The sequence below is a fragment of the Tauraco erythrolophus genome, chromosome Z, assembly GCF_009769465.1.
Source record: "Tauraco erythrolophus isolate bTauEry1 chromosome Z, bTauEry1.pri, whole genome shotgun sequence".
Taxonomy (NCBI): Eukaryota; Metazoa; Chordata; class Aves; order Musophagiformes; family Musophagidae; genus Tauraco; species Tauraco erythrolophus.
Window position 1 is genome coordinate 3,557,297 of NC_141496.1, and position 21,008 is coordinate 3,578,304.

Here is a 21,008-nt window from a genome sequence, read left to right on the forward strand (position 1 = left end):
TATTGTTGTGTAAGTCAGCGTGCGGTCACTTAATTAAACACAATCAAGGCTTTGTGGGTCTCTGAAGACGGCAGCATCAAGCAATGGCAAGGGTAGAGGAGTCAGCAGGGCTGCTGCTGGTGCAGGGGATGGAGATGGAGCCTTTTGCACTGTCTCTGTCTCTATACATCACTCGCCATGTAACTGATAGAGCCAAGCATGGTTTGTATGTATGGAGAACATGGGAGGACCATAAGGAGCTTTAGACCTTGCCCATCTCTCCATACAGAGAGACCTTCCCCTCTCCCCTCCAATCTTGAAGGGCTCGGCAATTGCTTTCCAAGCACCATCCAGCAGCTCTGGCTTTGCTGCTCCATCGTCTCCTTCCCACATGGCAATGCTGGGTGAGGAGTTTCTTCCGAAACAAACCCCACGTTGGCAAGGCAGCCCTGTCTCCGTTTCGTCCATCCTTGCCTTCGGTGTGGGGCCGGAGCTTCCATCCCAGGAAAATAATACGTATCCAGGAGGCCAAGAAAAACAGTGTCTGCCTGCTTTTTTCTATGACCCAGCCATCAGCATTAGTCCCTTAATAAAGGACGTTTTGACCTAGGTGTGGGACTTCCTTACTTCTCATGGTTAAAGCTAAGGCAGTTGGCAAAGGGAAGACCTGGAGAGATCAGGGGCTTCCGCTCTCTGCAACGCTCTTCGTGGCAACGTTTTGATTTAGATCCTCATTCCAGTTCAGAAGTGGGGATAATGAGCAGATTTTAAACCCCAGAAGGTTAGGTTTAGATTAGATATTAGCAGGAAATTCTTTACTGTAAGGGTGGTGAGGCACTCAAGCAGGTTGCCCAGAGAGGCTGTGGATGCCCCATCCCTGGAAGTGTTCAAGGCCAGGTTGGATGGGGCTTTGAGCAACCTCTAGTGCAACCCATGGCAGGGGGATTTGAACTAGATGATCTTTAAGGCACCTTCCCACCCAAACCAATCTGTGATTCTGTGACAAGGACTGTTAGATTTTAATGGGAAATGTAAGCAGTGCATTTCGATGCCAGGTGAGACCCTCCAGCTGATAGCCCTCTTCCCTGGCACTAACCCAGCGGCTCGTCTCATCCTGGTGACTTCAAAAGCGGATGGTGGCCCCACCACCCCCAGGGTCCTGTGAAGACCCTACCAGGAACATCGGGTAGGTGCAAATATTTCAGCCCAACACTTGGGACAACAGCATCAACACTCTACTTGAAGCCCCAGCTCCTGGCATCAGACACTGGTGTGGGTTGTCCGCTTTGGCCGGTGAAGTGAAGGGGAGAGCAGGACATGCTTGTGCCTTCAAGGTTTAGAGGAGAAGCTCAGAAACTTGTCTGCCATGCAGACTTAGAGGCAAAGAAGTGATTTGTTTAAGCCATGGGAATTTTTTTTGGAAACTGCCAGAGGGTTTTGAACCTCCAGGGCTTGCAGTTCCAAGTGTGACAATTAAAAGTTTGGGGTATTTAGTGAACTCTGCATAGCTGTTTTTCCTCTTTCATAGTTCCTTCATACCTTCTAATTAATTCCCTTTAATTGCTTTTAATTTCCTTTCCTCCTTATTTCTCCCTCCGTATAACTAGTGCTGTCATCCTTTTAGTTTGCCTTTCATGTTGGAGACTCTCTATTTGATTTCGTTTCACCCACGTTGTGTCTTGCAGCTATTTCATTCCTGGAAAGCTCTGGCTCCGAAGATAAAATCTAAGTGGATTCAGAGAACCTAAAAGGATCGCATGCTTCATGGCTTTCTCTTTAGTAATACAGGAGATAAACAGAACGTAATAAAAGATCCGTCCTCCTTGGAAAAGGGCCATTTTCCATCACCTGTATTTTTGCGGTACCGTCATGCCGTGGATGCTCTTAGTCACCGGTGACAAGATAAAGAGCCTCCCAGTATCTAATGCTGGCGGGTGTCTGAGGCTGAAACGGGCTCTTAGGATGACACACCGTCTCGCTGTATTTTGATTTACTCACCGCCGCCATCCTGCCTCTCTACCCGGCAGCTCCCCCCACATTCCCACTGCTGGGACAGCCGGCATGGGGGCTGGCACCTTGCTGGCAGCCGTGATGCCTGCCTGGATGGAGGGGACATGGGGAAGGTGGCAGGGTCCTGTTTTCAACCAGATGAGGATCTAGCCTGTTATTAAACGGGCTACTAGATGATCATACTCATACTAGATGATCTTTGAGGTCCGTTCCAACCCTAAAATTTTGACATTTGTCTCCCTTAGCTCTCGGTTTTAGCCTGTGCTAAAGGGCACAGTGTGTTTTCATTGAGGTACTTTCCAGCCCAGTCAAAAATAAAAAAAATAAAAGCAAGCAGAACTGCTGTCAAACACTCGGAAGAGTCCTAGAGACTTAGATCCAGCCCTCGGCGGCTGGCTATCAGCAGAGCTCCGTGGAGCTTGGCCTATATACGCATCTGAAGAACTGGCTGAATGGTGGGAATCGTACATTTGAGTTTTCTACATCATCTCCCTTCTCGAGTGGAATCAGGGTTGCTTTATCTAATTTAACTTCTTCTCCTGCTGCGTCTCCATTCATAGTGGCATTTAAACGCTGCATACCCCGTGCTTTCCATGGTACAAAGCTACCAGGCCTTCAGAACCTCCTTGGCAGCCTTCCTCCCAGCTGGTGAAGGATTTATGTTTCCAGTGCTGTCATTTCATTGCCTCCAAGGACTGCAGGAGCGAGAGCGAGCGGTCCTCTGAGTGTGGAGCTGCTAGTAGGTTGCATTGGTGTCCTCCACCAGGCTCTCTAGCAAAGGCGTTGGCTGGACAACATCCGCCCAACAGAGGTAATTGAAGTGATGGGGGCTTCCCCTCTTTTTTTGAGGAAAAAATGACCAGCAGCATCTAATCCCATCAGGAATTGGCCTACTTTATATTGTAATACTAGTAAAGCCCTCGAGGAGTTAAAGCTGCGATCATGAGAAGCGTCGCCGGGAGTCAACCAGGCACTTTGGTGGTGAGGAAGGTCTTGATGGGGAGCAGATGGTGGCGTGGAGCAGCAAGGACTGCCCTGGCTGCTGTGGGCGGGGGACCTGCACTTAGAGTAGAGTTGGGTTGTTGGACGGTGTTTCAGAGGCTGGTGGAGAGACTTCTTTGGGCTAATCCAGATGCTGGAACAGAAAGAAACAGATGAGTTTGGGTGGAAACCATCATAGTGGAGTGAGCAGCGGGAGGAACGTGGTCCTGGGACTTCAGGGTTTCAAGAAGATTGGTGCTAGAGACAAACATTTCTTCTGCCACCAAAAAGGCTGACTCATGCTACCTTGGAAGTTTAGTATGTATTATTATTATTTTTATCCTACTAGCAGTCTGAATAGTAGTAGTAGTAATAGTTTAGCCTTCCAGGGTTCCCAGCCAGTCCTTCCCAAGTCGGTAGCCTCTTCTGATGGGCATCCATCACAGTGAGAAGGTGGAGCAGAGCAGGTGGGAGATGTTAAGGGCTGCTCTGCGAGCTGCAGGGTCTGGTTTTGGAGATCCTAGCAGCTTGAATCCCCTTTTACAGGATGGTGCAGACTCTTAAGTAGGTCTTAATGAACTGTCCCTCTTATATTACAGGAAATACCACTCTGTCCAGGTGGGACCAAGGTCTGACCAGGAGTTGGTGGCAGCCAGGGCTAACGCCCTGAGGCTGTCCCTGCTGTCTAGGAGCCCAGGAGTGAAGTGGCTCTGGGCCAGGCAGTCACCAAGATGCAGTATTTTGCAATGAGCTGCCGTGAGCACTCTGCGCCTTTGCATTTGTAGGTGAATCATCCTGGCGAGAGCCGAGAGCGAGCGAGCCATCTCCAGAGGCACTGAGGTGGCAGTGGCGCGGGTTGCTGGCAGCCCCGGGCTGGGTGGCAGTCACGGGGGAGCCTCCTTGTCCCCGTCCCGTCTGGGCACGTCCTCGTGGCTGAAGCTGGGGCTGAGATCAGGAGGGCTGAGGGAGGGCAGCTGGCTGCAGAGCTGGCCCCTGGTCCCAAGTGCAGCATCTGCTTCTTGGGGAATCATAGCATCACAGGATGGTTTGGGTTGGAAGGGACTTTTAAAGGTCATCGTGTCCAACCCCCCTGCCATGAGCAGGGACATCTTCAACTAGATCAGGTTGCTCAGAGCCCCATCCGACTTTACTTGGAATGTTTCCAGGGATGGGACATCAACAACCTCTCTGGGCAACCTGTCCCACTGTTTACATCCTCAGTGTAAAACATTTCTTCCTTATATCTAGTCTGAATCTCACTTCTTTTAGTTTAAACCATTACCCCTTGTCCTATCACTACAGACCCTACTAAAAAGGTCTGTTCCCATCTTTCTTCTAAGCCCCCTTTAGGTACTGGAAGGCTGCTAGAAGGTCTCCCTGGAGCCTTCTCTTCTCCAGGCTGAACAGCCCCAACTCTCCTAGCCTGTCTTCACAGGAGAGGTGCTCCAGCCCTCTGATCATCTTCATGGCCCTCCTCTGGACCTGCTCCAACGAGTCCAAGCAGCAGGACCTGGATGTCCTTCTCCAGGATGTGGTGGGGAGATGCACATCTCTTGTTCAGCTTCTCGGTCTGAAAAAAAACGCACCACAAGAAAGTTTTGGGGAGCCAACCTTGGACTACCTCCCGCCCGAGAGCTTGACAGACCCTCCACCACCCCTGAGCGGCACAGGGTGCTTTATTGCCTCGGTAGGAACCAGGTCAGCTTCTTGGCCGAGCATCCCTCGGCACTCCGCTCCTGACGCTTCCCGCTCCCATCTTAGTAAAGAGTGGGGTTGCCAAGGTCTTCCCGTTGCTATAGTGAGATTAGATAGGGCAGAGCGCTGCATTCCCTCTGCCGAGGGGAGAAAACACTCGCCTCTCTTCCCTGGGCTTCACCAGCCAGCTTTTTTTTTCCCCTCCACCACTAGCTACTAATTGCACCTGAAAGACAGGCTACGCATTTCACCAAAATTAATATTTCATAGCCTTTTAAAAAAACAATAAAAAAAAAAAATTGAAAAAAAATTAATTATCGAGGCGTTTTCTCCGGAATCAGCTTAAGAGACTCTCTGGCTGGAACGAGTTTACAGCGCTAGCTGCGAAGTTAAAATATTTATCTTCATAAACACGTCACTCGAAGCCGTGCTCTTCCTCGCGGGGTAATTAGCGAGAGGCACGTTAGTCCAATCAGCAGGTGCCTGGGAGACACAGATTTGCCTTTTGCTTCTGGGCGTGGTGAGGAGATGATTTATTAAACGAATTTGAGAGCTGCGAGTCTGGCCAGACCTCTGAGTCAAACCGCTGTAGGAAAAAAAAACCAAACCCAGGAGCCGGAGCGTTCGCAGGCAGAAGATGGGGCACGGGCGTCTCAATATGGTCGATTGTTTGCCGATGCGGAGGTGTCCTCCCCAAAAACTCCCGAGGACCTACAGCGACTGACTCGGGGAGCGTTGGACCGCAGGAGGTAGTTTTTATTTTCGTTTCCTTAGTTTTTGTTTTCGTTTTCTTGGGTTTTGTTTTTATTTTCTTGGTGCTCCTGGGGACTTGGGTTAGTTTATATCGGAACTCGGGTGAGATTTCCCCAAATGTAGGAGCGGACAGCTTGGGGAATGGCATGTTGTCCCTCCCCTCCGTGTCCTTTTTTGGGTTTAAAACGATATCTTTCGGGGAATAAAGTTTAACACTCTATAGCCTGGTACCAGACGTGCCCTGGAGAGGGATCTGTGTGATCTACTGGGTGTGTGTGGGATGGAGGGTTTAGGTAATGGTATGACTTTTGGATTTGAGGCTGTGTTTTGTGTGTATGGGGTGCTAGTACCCCGGGATGTGGAACGGAGTGAAGGACACGTGTTCCCAGGGTCTTCTGGACGTGTTGCTGCAGGGTGTATATCCCAATGCTCACATCTTTGCTGGGGCCCCAAAGATGTTCGTGTCCATAAACCTCTCCACTCTTGAGACTGGTGAAGAAAGTGCAAGAGAAGAGCTAGTGGTGGCCCCATAGCCTAGGAGAAGGTCCTTGGCTGGCAGCAGTGGCAGTCTGGTGAAGATTATCCAAGCTGAAGGTCTGTTGCTGGGTCCTCCTCTCTGAAATCTCCTTCTGCTGCTGGGGACCCCATCAATCATTCATGCAAACCACACAAGCAATGACACACGGCCTGACTGGGATCGTTCCAGGGTCTTGCACCCCAGTCGATGCGTGGGGCTTGACATTTGCTGCAGCTTTGGCAAGCTGGAGTGGGATTTGCAGAATAGGTGACTGATGTCTGCCAAGTTTCTCAGGTTCAGAGCAGAGAAGTGGAAAATGCAGGTGATGCTGGGCTTGTGGCCTGGCAAGGGTCTGGTTTGCCATCCACTGAGCAGATAGATTTATTCTTAGTGAGGGTTGGGATACGTTAGTCTTCCTCTCCAACAGAAAACCTCGATTTTTTAGTAAAAATTCAGAAAACAGGTCTCCTGAGCAGCATTAGAAGTTATACAGAGAGGGCAGTTGTCAGAGATCCAGTTTTCTGTAGAAAGCAGTTCTTGTGGAGATTTTCTGATGGGTCCCAATTCATGCTGCTGTTGGTGCTTGCCTGCTGTCTGCCCTTGTCTCCTTGGCTTGTGGTCCACTGAACTTCTCCTGGATGTGCTGAGGCTTACAGCTGGAGGGGGCTTGCCAGAAGATCTTTCGGTTAGTTTGTTTTCAGAATTTGCTGTAGCGAACGTTGCTCGATGTTGATTGCGTGGTCTGCTCTGCTTAAGCAAACTCATAGCTCGATGCTCTCCTTGCTCCCACCACTACCCTTCGCTCCCAGTCAGGCTGGGACGCACTGGCTCGTGCTCTCCACGTACTGTGTTGATGTGTTTTTCCTTAACTCTCGTCATGACTTAGTCTGATCATCGTTCAGCAGTGGTGGCTAAATGGCACGGAGTGTGCTCAGCACCAGTCACGTGCAGGAGATGCATTCAAAGGTTACATTCTGGTGGTAAATGTCATGCCCTGTGCCGTTCAATCAGGGCTGATATTTATATGATCGTGCTCCACTGTGCTGGGTGGAGAGCTCTCCTGCCAGGGAAACCTATGTATTTTGGGGGCAGCAGGATCTAACCCCCATTTCTGGGAAGTTTTATTGGCTTCTTCCCTGCCCTTTGCTACTGCCCCTGGGGTTGCAGCTGCCACAACGAGCACCCTTGGTGAAGGAGAAGGAGACCTTTGAAGGAGCAGCAGCTTCTGCTTCACCATGGTATGGCCAAGAGAGTGAAGTGTGACGTAGTGGCATTGTGGTTCATGCCCCGAGTAGGCAGGAGGAGGCTGGACCTGGCCAGGAGGATGATTTGTGGTCCAAGTCCTACATCTTTTCAATATAAAATGAAGGAGGGATTCCCTCGTGTGTGATCTCTGTCTTGCTCCTGTGCTGGTGGAGGAGCTGGGTGGAGGTGTGATCATGCATGTGGAGGGGACTAGGTAGAACCTAGACCCTGGTGTGAAACCCAAACCCACCCACAGGCATCCAGGGGACGAAATCCTCCTGGAAGCCACGCGAGCTAAAGAACGTGGTTACCCACGTTGGAGTGAGTTTATGTGTTTCATCGAGAAGAGTGTTTTGGGGTTGAGTAAAACTTCTGTAAGGTGATCTCAGGGGTTTCCAGGGATGTGCAAAACTTAACTGGATTTTTAGGGAAGGACTAAGGGCGCAGGAAGGGAGAGATCAGAGTGGGCTGGGGAAGAACATGCAAGAGAAAACAGGGAAAAGAGGATAAAAGGATATGGATATGGAGATAAAGAGGGACGGTCACAGCTGGGGTGAAGACTAAGTCTGATATCTGGGAAGGGCGTACTGGAGGCTGGATAGCAGGAAACTAGCTGAGATGATGAAGAGAAGGTCAATGGTGGACCAGCAATGGGAATGGAAAGGAAAGTAGCAGCAACGGGCTGCAAGGGAACAATTGCATGGGGTGCTCTCCTACTACCACGGAGACTTTTGAGTGTGGGGCATGTCATACCTGGAGTGCTTTATCATGCTTACAGCTGCTGAACTACTCGGTAAGATTTTCCATACTGTTTGACAGAGAGGGGATGTGTATGAGCAAGGTGCTTGGTCTTCGTCCATGCCAAGGGGCAGAAGTTGGCTGGTCCACCAGCACCTAGGTACCAGCCACGCTGAAACCATCCATGTGTTGCTGCTGCATGGAGAATGTCGAAAAGAGCTGGGATATGGTGAGGGAGCAGGGAGAGAGGGGGAGGGGATACGCTCCCAGCTGCCTTTGGGATCATAGAGGGCACTTGGACCTCTTCTTGGTTATTCAGTTGTCCAATTTTTTGGCGTTGCAGCCAGCACTTCCGACTGTGGTGCTCATCTTCTGCTTCCCCAGCGATACCAGAAGACATGCATTATGTATGGCCACTAAAACTCTCAGCCTGTTGCTTCTGATTACGGAGAAATTATGGGTTGCTGGGCCAGACTGTGCAGCTGGTGACGTCTGTGGGGCTTTGATGCCCTGAGCAGAATTTGGTCAATGATGCTTTACTAAGTGCAGGTGCTCGGCAGCACCCTGACCTCACTCTGGAGCTCCTGGTTATCTGAATCCTGGATTTTACAGGGAATTTGTAAGAACTCAAGACTTGCCCCAGATCACTTGCCTAATTTTTTTTTAGTCCTCCAAAGCTTTGGGCCAAGCATGTGTTTTGGGTGCTGCTTCCTGTGACTCAGAGGATAACTAGCAGATGGCTGCGCTCACCTGTTTTACGTGCTAAAAATGAATGGAGAACAGTTCAGGGGTTTGTTTCCTGGGAAGATGACTTCTATTTCAGTCACGTTTGTATCTGATTATGGGCTGTCAAACCTCAGAAATTCCTAGCTGCTTGTCCACTATTTTTTTTTTTTTTTTAAATGAAAGAGAAAAGGAGCATACCTCTGTTTTAGTGGAAAGTCAGAAATATTCATAATAGCAGGTGGATTTTGGAGGACTCTTCACATACAGCAGATGAGGATGCATGCCCTGGTAACTATGCAAGCTTGGTGGGCAGCCCAGTTTTTTGGCAGTGGACAACACTGAGGAGCACATTAAAACATTTACCTCCAGCTCCACAGACCTTCCTTGGGTTGTTTGTTCTGTTATGTCGTACCAGGAATGTTGTAAAGAGGAGGACTGTGTTTCTCTGCTACATTTCTCCAGTTCTCAAGTTCTGTTTAATATCTTTATCAATGATCTGGATGAGGGGATTGAGTGCACCCTTGGTAAGTTTGCAGATGACACCATGTTGGGTGGGAGCATCCATCTACTTGAGGGCAGGAAGGCTCTACAGAAGGATCTGGACAGGCTGGGTCGATGGGCCAAGGCCAGTCGTATGAGGTTCAGCAAGGCCAAGTGCCAGATCCTGTGCTTTGGTCACCACAACCCCATGCAATGCTACAGGTTTGGGGAAGAGAAGCTCAACGTGAGCCGGCACCGTGCGCTGGCAGCCCAGAGAGCCAGCCGCATGCTGGGCTGCATCCAAAGCAGCGTGGGCAGCAGGTCGAGGCAGGGGATTCTGCCTCTCTGCTTTGCTCTCCTGAGAGCCCACCTGGAATACTGTGTTCAGCTCTGGAGTCCCCAACACCAGAAGGACATGGAGCTGCTGGAGCGAGTCCAGAGGAGGCCACAAAGATGATCTGAGGGCTGGAGCACCTCTGCTATGGAGACAGGCTGAGAGAGTTGGAGCTGTTCAGCCTGGAGAAGAGAAGGCCCCGGGGTGATCTTATTGCAGCCTTCCAGTACCTAGAGGGGCTACAGGAAAGCTGGAGAGGGGCTTTTTACAAGGGTGTGTAGTGATAGGACAAGGGGCAATGGCTCTAAACTGAAAGAGGGGAGATTTTGATGGGATATAAGGAAGAAATTTTTCCCTCTGAGGGTGGTGAGGCACTGGAACAGGTTGCCCAGAAGAGCTGTGGCTGCCCCATCTCTGGAAGTGTTCAAGGCCAGGTTGGATGAGGCTTTGGGCAACCTGGTGTAGTGGAGGGCGTCCCTGCCCATGGCAGGGGTGTTGGAACTAGATGATCTTAGAGGTCCCTTCCAACCCAAACCATTCCGTGATTCTATGATTCTAAGAGTGGCTGGAGAGCTGCCCAGTGGAAAAGGACCTGGGGGTGCTTGTTGACAGCTGGCTGAACATGAGCCAGCAGTGTGACCAGGTGGCCAAGAAGGCCAACAGCATCCTGGCTGGTATCAGAAATAGCATGGCCAGCTGGACTGGAGAAGGCATTGTGCCCCTGTACTCAGCACTGGTGAAGCTGCACCTCCATTACTGTGTTCAGTTAAGAAAGACATTGAGGTGCTGGAGCGTGTCCAGAGAAGGGCAATGAAGCTGGTGAATGATGTAGAGCACAGTGTTATGAGGAGTGGCTGAGGGAACTAGGGTTGTTTAGCCTGGAGAAAAGGAGGCTCAGGGGAGATCTTATTGCTCTCTACAACTACCTGAAAGGAGGTTGTAGCGAGGTGGGGGTCATTCTGTTCTCCCAAGTAACAAGCGATAGGATGAGAGGAAACGGCTGCACCTTGTGCCAGGAAAGGTTTAGATTGGGTATTAGGAAAAATTTCTTACCAAAAAGGGCTGTCAGGCATCAGTACAGGCTGCCCAGGGCAGTGGTGGAGTCACCATCCCTGAAGGTATTTAAAAGGTGTGTAGATGTGATGCTTAGGGACATGGTCTAGTGGTGGACTTGGCAGTGTTAGGTTAATGGTTGGACTTGATGATCTTACAGATCTTTTCCAACCTAAATGCTTCTATGATTCTGCAGTTTAAGACCCACCAAACTGTAACTATAGTCATAATTTTAAGCCTATTGCCCATTTTGTGGTGCTGAAGTGGAAAGGTGGAAAGACAGAATCGAGTGATGAATGCGTTGGAGTTGTTTTGGACTGCTATCCAGGCAGGACTGTGCTCAGTGTTGAAGGAGATGAGATGATGCCGATATGAGTCTGGGAGGAGGCGGTTGCACAACATGACGACAGAGAAGAAAACCGTGTCAGTTCAAGTCTGCAGAGAGAGTGCTGCACTGCAGGGAGGGAATGATGTGATGTCAGCGTTAACCTGACACGGTGACAAAGCGACGTCACCACGGCTCTTGGGAGGCAGGACCGCGCAGTGACGTCTGATGTGGGGCTGCCTTGCAGCATGCAGACGTGGGCAGTGGGGTGCCTGCCCTTCCAGCTCCCCGTGAGTGCACACACAAGTCCACGTGCACACACAACCACACTTGCACGTGTCTTTTTGCTCTGTGCTGGACTGTTACCCCAGAGCAAAGATGGTTCTGCATCCCTCTGCCACATGCTGGAGCTTGCTGAGATCAGCTTGGCTTGTAGGGGACTATAGACAAGATGTTGGTGTGTTCCCCATCCCTTCAACTCAGGGATGAGTCTTCCCTGTCTGAGAAGGGCTCCAGTGGTGACCCTGGGGTTGTGCTGGGCTCCTCTTTGATACTCTGCCCTTGCCCGGCATGGGAAGCCCAACAGTACTTGACCATGGGATCCTCATTGCTCCACGTGCAGTATTTGCCCAACTCTGCAGGGTTTGGTCAGATTTCACTGTTGGGGAAGCTGCTACTCTGTGGACACATCTCGTCACTTCCTCAGACTAGATATATGGAAGAAATATTTACACTAAGGGTGGTGAAACAGTGGGACAGATTGTCCGGAGAGGTTGTAGATGCCCCATTGCTGGAAACATTCCATGTGAAGTTGGACAGGGCTCTGAGCAACCTGATCTAGTTGAAGATGTCCTTGCGGTCAGCTTTTGTCTGCAGCTGGGAACCCCCCTGATCTCCACCCTTGCTGCGGAACAGGTATCTACCCACAGGTCAGCTTGTGGGAGGAAGTAAAGTGAGGACAAGTAGCAAAAAGGTGATGCTGAGGACTGGAATTCGTCCCAGGAGGTGTGATACCTCTTGGGGGGACACCTGGGTGTTTGCCTGGTTTGGCCACAGTCTGCCTGGATGACCACAGCAGGTCACTCCAGGTTTTGTGCTTCCATTGTCTTGTCTGTGGAGCATTGCTTTGCTTTTCCAGGGCAGGGATTGCCTTTGATGTTGCAAGTAGAGCATCAGCAGCTTGCCTAGCACGATACTGTGCTCTCCTGGCTAGATCTTTAGACCTCTCTGTAATATGGGCAGTCAATTGTAATGATACAACATTCAGCCGATGCCCAAAGCCAGTAGGCTTCAAGTTGTTGTGATTCTTATGATTTTCCACCTCCTTAAGGAAGGAGACATCAGGTCTGCCATGAAATGGCCCTGATTTGCACTAAGTTGCCAGACTTTTGGATTGCTGCCTCATAAAACTTGCACAAAATACAGGCAAAGTTCAAAATAACAGATGGCTTGGATTTTCCTTTTTCTTCTCAAATACAAGGGATCTCAAAGTTTGTTATTTTGACCTTTGCAAACTTTATAGAAGGCAGTGGCAAATTTGCATGGGCAGGATAATCAGCTGGAAGGAAGGAGGTCAGTGGAAGAGGTTTTTGGCAGTGAAAAAGAGATGGGGAGCCTTAGACTGCTGGTCATCCAGTTAACCCAAACTATGGTCAAGGAGTGTCTGTCCCTGCAGGATGCAGGAGCATCATCATGTACGGTCCAGGTGGTGGCAGAAGGGAATGGCTACAAGAAAGAGAGGATGTGGGATATGGACTGGGCAGCACGAGGGAGAAGCACACAGCTCAGCCACATCTCTTGGGAGGCTTGAGCTGAATTTTGTGTTGGTGTTATTTTCTGCTAATGAGCAAAAGGCAAGGCTTGAGATCCAGCTGCCTGATGGGGTGGTTTGATGTTTTAGATCAGAACGGGCTTGGATTAATGCAAAGTGGTTTAGATCTGAGAGGGAGAGAGGTTTTATTCTCCCTTTTAAAGCCTCTGTGGGATCTTCACAATTCATTTCTTAGTGACTGTAGCTTCCATGGTGTGAGTTCAGCTCAGACTCGGTGTGTGACCTCAACCAAGTCACTGTAGACCAAGATACATGAGCTTGATTTTGACGGGTACCTAAATAAGGGCTGGAAGCTCTCTGGACCTGATCCTCAGGTATGAAGCCGCCGAGTTAATCCCGTGTGGGGCTACCTGTGCACATAGACTTAAGCATGTTCATCTGCTAATTGAATTCCCATGCTCTTTTTCCCGACTGGGAAGCAGAGATGATGTGTTTCTCCTAAGCTCTAGGAGGTTCAAGAGGCACCTGGAAAGATGGGGCTGCAACAGCTTCCCAGAGAAATATAGGGAAATTTGCTACCTACCCCTTTGTGATAGCAATTTGTACAGCCAGCTGATGTCCGTGTCCCCTTCCCCTTCAGCGCTTCCCAGTCTTGTGCACAAAGGGCTGGAGCAGTGTCTTTTGGGCTCAGAGCTGTGCTCAGCACTTGCTGGGAGAAGCCAAAGTCCTGGCCTTGACTCCCCCCCGAGTCCTCTGAGGGTCCTGCCTAGGCTCTGACGCAGCGAAACGGCTGCCACCTTCGCGCTCCAGGGCCGCAAATCCCCCAGAGAGGGTCTGAATAAGTTGGTTTTGCTATAATTTTTGCTTTTAGTTGAAAGCTCTCCTCCCTTGCCCTTCAAACCCTTCCTCTGCTCTCCATTTCCTCCACCGAAATCCTGTTTGCTTCTTCCCACCAGGATTCCCTCCCTACCAAGGAAATCCAAGCTGCATGTTTTAATGCTTGAGAGAGTTACAAAATCCGATCAAGGGTCTGGGCACCTCTGTTTCAAAATGCCTGCAGTGCCTGTGAAGGTTTCTCCAAATAGCTACTGCCTGCCAGTGCTGGCCTGGAGGAGGCTGCCATCCCAGAGAAGGGTTTTTCACAGCAGGTGACTGCATGCTGGGGTTCAGGACATCATTAAATGCAGGTTGGGTGACTCCCTTTCCATCGATGGGTTTTCCAAGCCTTTACTCCCCATCTCCACACACCCGGGGTTTATTATCCCAGATTAAGAGGAGACAGTCTGGAGAAGTCCCAGCTCTCGGTGCTGCTGGCATAAGTCATCCTCGCCAGGCTGCATCCCTAATTTCGCTCTCATTTACGAGGGTGCAGCTGCGGTCGGTGCTGCTGGGGGCGTCACCCGTGCATGGTAATGGAGGAGTAGTCAGGGTTTTTAATCACTTATTCCAAGCGTAATTCCCAGGCCCTTCTGAGTCACGTCGAGAGCTGCAAAACAAGGCATTTAGCCTCCCTCCTTCACGTTGGCGGCCGGTGACATCGTTGCGGCGAGCGGTGATGTAGAGCGCGCCCAGCCCTGCGTGCCGTGCCCTGGCTTTGCGCACGCAGCCTGGGAGGGACGAGGTCCACAGCGCCCTGTTGGGAAGGGTAAAGAAAGGCGAGGGAAAACCGGGAGCCGAGGGGCGATTGGCAGCAACGGCGGTGAGTACGGCTCTTAAAAATTGTCCCGGAGTTGCGCTGCGGGTCTGCGGCGTAACGTGAAAGTCGCGCAAGCAAGAAGAGCCACCTGGCACCTGGCAGTCGGAGGAGATGGTGCATCTCGGGAGGTTTCCTTGAAGGTGGTGGTTCAGGAGGCATTGTCTGCAAAGACACGCCGCTCGTAGGGAGCGCATGACTGTCGGAGAAGAAGGGAGAGGGATGAAGTTATGCTCTCTCCTCCATGCAGCCGTTCACCCTCGTGAGCCGATGGGTGCACCGAGGCGGGAAGGCTCGTGAGGGTGTTGTACCCTGTAAGTTGTGGTTGCTTAAAGTTTTATCTGTGCACGTGGAAAATGATGGGGGTAGCAGGAGGAGGAGGAGTAAAGGTACAGAGTGGGCAGCAAAATCCTAGTGAGTTTGCAGGGAGCTGTTAAAATCGGTGTTTTCCTTGCTTTGGACTGGGATTGCGCGGGGATTAGATTTAAATTGCGTAGTTGGTGTGAGAGAGGCTCCAAGCTCAGAGCACGTCTGCATGATTAAGATCTGGCACTGTGGATGATGCAGTCATCTAAAGGCTGATCCACAGCGGGTAATCACCGGGCAAGGTGATTTCTCATTCCCATTTCTCAGAAGAGATATCTTCCAATATCTTCCAGGATGACCTGGGTCTTCAGATTGGAGTAGACCATGTAATGGGTGTTCCTGCTCCAGGACTGTCCCCTGAATTCTGAATATGCAGAAGACCCCCAAATGATGGTTCAGTGCCTTCCTCAGCTCGCCCCTTTGTATGACAATGCATCCAACCCTGAGACCATTCGCAGAGGGATGCAGAACCATGGCTTAAGTTGTGCGTGAAGATGGGGTTGGTCCCCAGGTCTTCACTCTCTTTTCTCCATGTTTGCTTACATGTCTTCCTCATGGCAAGTGTCAGTCCTTAGGCCTTGCTGGGTCAAGCTGTGCAACTTCAACCATACTATCCGTCTGAGAGAGGTCCTTTCACACAGGGGTTCACCCCCTCACAGAGCTTGGCCATGATGGCTGTCTCTGGGTCAGGGACCTGTTTCTTTTGTACTGGGAGGGATTTCTGAAAGAGCTTCCCGTCTGTAAGACAGTCAGGGTGGACCTTCAGTGGTCCTGAGTGAGCTGTGCACCAGACCCTGTCCTGGAGACTCAGCTGTCTGGGATGAGCTTAGACATCAGAGAAGTGTGGTGAAGTCCCCTCATTAAACTATACCTTGAGAGGGTCTTACCTCTCTGAACTGCATGCTCGATAATCCCACGTGAAATCTGGAGTGGTAGGAGTGAAAATGGGATAGCACACTTGGCACATAGAGGAGGACTTGTGCTTCAATTACAGTCTCTCCTTTGCAAGACGTCATGATGTTTGCCATGCCCTTGGCTCTTGCATGAGCCCAGAGCCCTCCTGGCTTCCTGGAGATTCAGCCCTGCATCTGCTCCTCCAAGGTGGAAACATGATGTTCACTCTGGTGATGCTCTTCATCCTCGCCGAGGGGCGACCTGCCATCCTCATCCCATGGCTGAGATGGTGTTTCTCATGTTTGCTGACAAACGCATCTGGTGGTTGTCAGGGCTGTCACTAAGTCATGACTAGATCCCTGCCAGGATCCGTTCTGTGCAGGAGATCTTGTGTGGGGAAGAGAGGAGGACTGTAGGTAGAGCAACATGTCAGTATGACTGCTGTCCTCTGGCTGTTGACTAGAAGAGATCATTGCCATGAAGTGCTCAGGAAAAGCCACATCTTTTCATCCGGCGGGTACAAGTGCCAAACTCTGACATTACTGCCTCCAAAAGGCCCCCAGAAATGGTCTCAAATCTGCAAACATCTGCCTGGACATTCAAGTCCTGGACCTCCTCTTCAGCTGGTGAGACCTTAGCTTAGGCACATATGGGTCCTTCATGAAATGAGCCTTAGTAAGGTGGTGAAGCATTTGTTTGTTGGTTATGAGTAGCAGCAATGAACTTTAATGAAGAAACTGCCAAGAAATTCAGAAAGTAAATTCGTGCATGAGGTAGTAATGGGTTTAGAGAAGAAGACAACCAAACAAGAACGCACGTGGTGAAGTGAGGCACAAACACCCCTCTTCTGCTCCTTGGGATCGTTCCTGGTGGCAGGAACCCTTCCGTCTGCTACCCGCAGAGCCAGCTTGATCCCTGCTCGGTGAACTTGCAGCGATAACTGGAGCCTCCTGATGCCCCACAGCAGGTCCCTCTGTCTTTCTGGGCTGTGGTCAAGCCAACTGCTGCAGGGACAGGCTCAACGGTGATGGGCTGTTCAGAGAAACATCTAGCAAGGACTGTCGGTGCCCAGATATGCCCAATGGGGAGATGCAGCCTCCTGGGAGAAGGATGAGGTTTCTGGGAAGGAAACTTCCCATTCCTCTGAAGCCAGTGGTCTGGGGGAGATTGAGTTAACGTCTCGTTATCGCTGGCCTGCTCGGGAGACAAGGCTGTTTTACTTTGTTTTATTTTGTTTTGATATTAAAGACATCCTTTAAAGACACGTCATCTCATAGGTTGTCACTTTTATGATTAAAAAAAAATTGTAACTGCTTGCCTGGGGTGTGTTCGAGAAGAGCAAGGAAGAGACTGGTTTAGATTAATGAGTAGAGGGCTTAATTAATTTTCATTATTTGCATAATAGTGTCCTCTAATTAATAGGTAATGGACAGCCTCTGAATTAATACAGGAGTAGGGTCTCCAGTGATGCCACTGAAGGAACGTTTTATTGCTGGGAAGTGCAGCTTTGCTGAATATTTCTGGTAAATTTAGTAACCAGGAGAGCGAACGGGTGTCTGTGACAGTGTGTGGAGTGGCAGGGACTTCCAGGGACGATGTGCGTCTTCCTTAAATGCATCAGACCTCAAATGCAGCCAGGGTCTTGTTCAAGTCTGTTGCTGGTCTACTGCAGGCAGAGGCCAGCCAAGAAGCTGCCCTTATGTTTTAATCTGTCTTAAGTACCTTGTGAAGTAGTTGCTTGCATTGTGGCCATGTTTTTCCCCTTTTTTTTGCCTTAAAAGCCTATTGTACCGTCATTTTGCATGTCCCTTCTTCGGCTGGCAGATACCTTACTGCTGGCCTAGAGGTGTAGGAATGGTGCTTGTCTCAGAGATGTGCTGGTGGGGGATGTCTCTCAAGATCTTTTTCCATCTGTATTTCTCTCTCCTTTTTATCCTTCGGTTACAGAATCATGGAGTGGTTTGGGTTGGAAGGAACCTTCAAGATCATCTAGATCCAACCCCCCTGCCATGGGCAGGGACACCTGCCACTACACCAGGTTGCCCAAAGCCCCATCCAACCTGGCCTTCAACACTTCCAGGGATGGGGCAGCCACAACTCTGGGCAACTTATGCTGGTGGAATGAAATTGTATTGAATGACTTGAGATACAGAGCTTGGCTTGAAGCAGAGGAAAATCGGTGTTAAATGTTGAGGTGGGAAGGAGATAGAAGACGGGAGGCTAACCTCTTTGCTGGAGATACATCCTGGCAGTAGCTAGGACTCCAGGATCAGTGAGCTAGGTGCTGTGTGAGGAGCAAAATGCAATTGGCATCCTGAAGAGCTCGCCTTATGAGACGAGACAGGCAAATGGATGCAGATGGAGAGGGAAGCCGAGGAAGCAGTAGAGCATAGATCCAGGATAACTGTTTCTTGGTTTTCCTCTTCACCAAACTGCCCTAAGGCTCTCCTACCTTAATTTTAGTGACTATTTTGCCCCTTGTCAGTCTACTGATTAAAAAACTTTTCCCTGCAGCCTAATATGCACTGAGTTATTTCCTGCAGCAGTAATCCTGCTGCCTTCAGAGACGTGACATGGATGTGTCTTTGGCTCTGGATAGGGATTCGCACCCACTCGTACCAGCAATGAGCTAGGGCCTTAAAGCTTATTTATTTTTCCTTGAGTTAATCCAGTCCCTCTTCTCAAAGGAAAGCTTCAGATACCTACCCTGGGAGTTTTTCCTCTCATTTCCCGCTGAACTCTTGTGAGATACCACAGGCATTGAGTGATGGTTATAGGCTCTGACAAAGGAGAAGCATCGTTCTAACAGACAGCAGGTATTTTGAAAATAAATGACAAAAAAATCACAACAAATGGGTTGTGGAAGTTGAAAATGTCCATTTTTGTTCCATGTGCGTTTGCAAACAGTCTTTCCTCACTCAATGGCAGCTCTTCAAAGAGGAAGCACAGTTTGGCTGCAATGGCTCAAATGAGGAAATATATTTATGCTCCCATGCAAGGTCCCTTTATTCGCAAACCACGTTTTTTTGGATGCAAATTACTGAAGACCTTTCATTAACGTAGTGGGGAAAAGAGAGATTTTTCTATGAGCCTCCCATAATTTAGCCACTGAGCGGATTAATACTGATGTAACAGCCAAATACCCTATTAGAGCCCGTTTGTACTCTATTAATGCTGGGGGCTGTTGCTCTTTGGGTGTAATCTTGAACAGAGCTCATCAGATACTGCTTACAAGAAAGTACATGTATAGAATACCTAAAATCTCAAAATATGCATCCAGGTACCCTTTTCCCAAAGCCTAGAGCTGTTCCTTGCCATTAAACCTTTGGGTAAGTCGCTGCTCATGCAGTTCAGTGTTTCTGAACGTGGTATCAGTGGGAGAAAATACCATGTGCAGTAGGATGCAGAGGATATTCCACTCACCTGGAATGACAGGGAGCTTCTACTCGAGTGAAATAGTTACCAAAATTACTAGCAGTGCCAATCAACGAGTCTGGGGCTCATTCTTGCAGAAAAGAGTCAAGGAACCTTTAATGCATGTTGCCTAGAAGTGTGCATGTGCACCAAGTCTTGGAGATGCCACCTTAGTGCTTTGGTCCAGTACTAACGCTCTCTGGCATGCTCGAGAGTATTTCCTTCACTGCCTTGGTTTTCAGCTGGAAGATTCTGCTTGAAGAAAAGCCCAGATCTGACTTTATAGCAAAAGGTTTTCGGTTTAGAAGTCTAGAGAAAAGGAACAGCCTCCTCAGGAGTATTCCCAGCTGTGTCTTTCCCGTGAGGCTGCTTTTCAATTTCTATTGTTGGTTGTAGTTCAGCAGGTGAAGAGCCAACTTCATTTAATAAGGTGTGTTGGCTGAGCTTCAGCAATCGGAAGTTAAAAATCCACAGAAGGGCATGCATTAAATACAGAAATATGTGGAGAGTGGAGAAAAGACTGAATGTGAAGAGGCTTGTTCTGCTGTCACTAACCTCAAAAAGGCGAGAGGTAAAGGGATCCATAGAAAGGACAACAGGAGAGAAAAGCGAAATACAGATCTACGTTTTTTTCTCTTGCATTAATTCTTTTTTTTTTTCTGCAGCTGTCTCATAAAAGCAGTGTTTTGTCTTCATCTGCATTTCATACCTCCCATGACCATGCTGGGATACCTGCTTTTATATGATGGACAATGGGAGTGCAGTTGGCATTGAGCCGAAGCCTGAGCTGTTCTGCACCTCATGTGGATTCAAGTTCAAATAAATAGTTTGACTCACTCAAGGAGTGAATCAAAAGAAGGAACTTGAGCCTCCAGCCTACAAGCACCGTGCTGTGCAAGCAAGGCGTATAAACATGTAAGTTATTCTTTAGTGTGCAGTTCAATGCAAAGCTCGCACTGGAGGAGAGTTGGTGTTTCAGACCTCCCGTAGCCCTGTTCAGGGTCTCGACGGAGGGTGCAAGGATATTTTGTGTTAGACCCTTTAGAAAGCCAGGAGAAAGCAAATTCGTTGTCTGTCCTAGGCAGGTTGGTTGTCTGTCCTGTTCTCAGCGTTGCCTTTGGTGCTGACTACTTTCAGTCTGAGCAAATTAAAGCGTTAACAAGTAAAAAGAGAGAAAAAAAATGACCATGAGCTAGCAGAGCAAAATGTGGATAATATGTTGCTAATGATAGGTGACCTTATATTTAATTTTCTTGCCATCAGAAGAAGTTGGTACCTTGCTGATGATGCCTGGGGACAGATTCTCCTGGCCTTGACTGACTCAAAAGCACTTCACTCCATCAGTCACCCCAGGGAGGTCACACCAAAATGGTGATGGTTTAAAGACTAATGGTGCAAATTTTCCTTTAGCCACTGTCTATCCGAGCTGGCTCAAAAGCAGTGAGTGTGGTATCTTCTAGAACAACGGTTGCAGGCAGCTCCACCACGTTGGACAGCCCAAGTTCCTGATGAGCATTTGCCTGGGGAGCTCTGCTGAGTCCCACCACCAGCTTGGGGGAAAGAGAGCATGGATGTGACCGCTCTCATGTCCCCAAAACCCTTCACCAAGGCCTTCGGTTGATGGATGTGCCTATCTATATGAGTATTACTCATCTGAAGAGGGGTTGTGAGACTATAACCTTGGTTGTCATTGCCAGCTGGTTTTGTCATGCCTCCAAAGCCTTGCAAATCACTCATGGCTTGACATGGTCGTCTCTGTATGTGAGAAGAAATCTACTGAGAAATTGTTTTTATTATATGTTAGTGCTAGCAGATAAATAATGTTCCATCTCTCTTGTGCATGGGAAGATGGTTTTCTTCTGTGCCTTCAGATGGGGTGATTAATAACAACTATTAATCCCCATGAATGACAGCAGTATATTAGGAGCAAAGCACATGTTAAAATAATTTGAGAGGCTGTTGTCAGGTCATAGGCTAACCCATTCTCTTCATATTTAATATTTTCATAAGGTGTAAATATTTCTAGACTTGAGA

General features: G+C 49.3%; 1 protein-coding gene across 1 annotated transcript in view; it reads left to right on the forward strand.

Moving 5' to 3' along the window:
* The first annotated feature begins 5,214 nt into the window (after positions 1-5,214).
* ZBTB7C (zinc finger and BTB domain containing 7C) overlaps positions 5,215-21,008 on the forward strand; it is a 138,134-nt gene continuing 122,340 nt past the window's right edge. The window contains exon 1 of the mRNA XM_086629793.1: positions 5,215-5,399. The gene's annotated coding sequence lies outside the window, so the exon portion shown is untranslated. The remainder of the gene's footprint in view (positions 5,400-21,008) is intronic.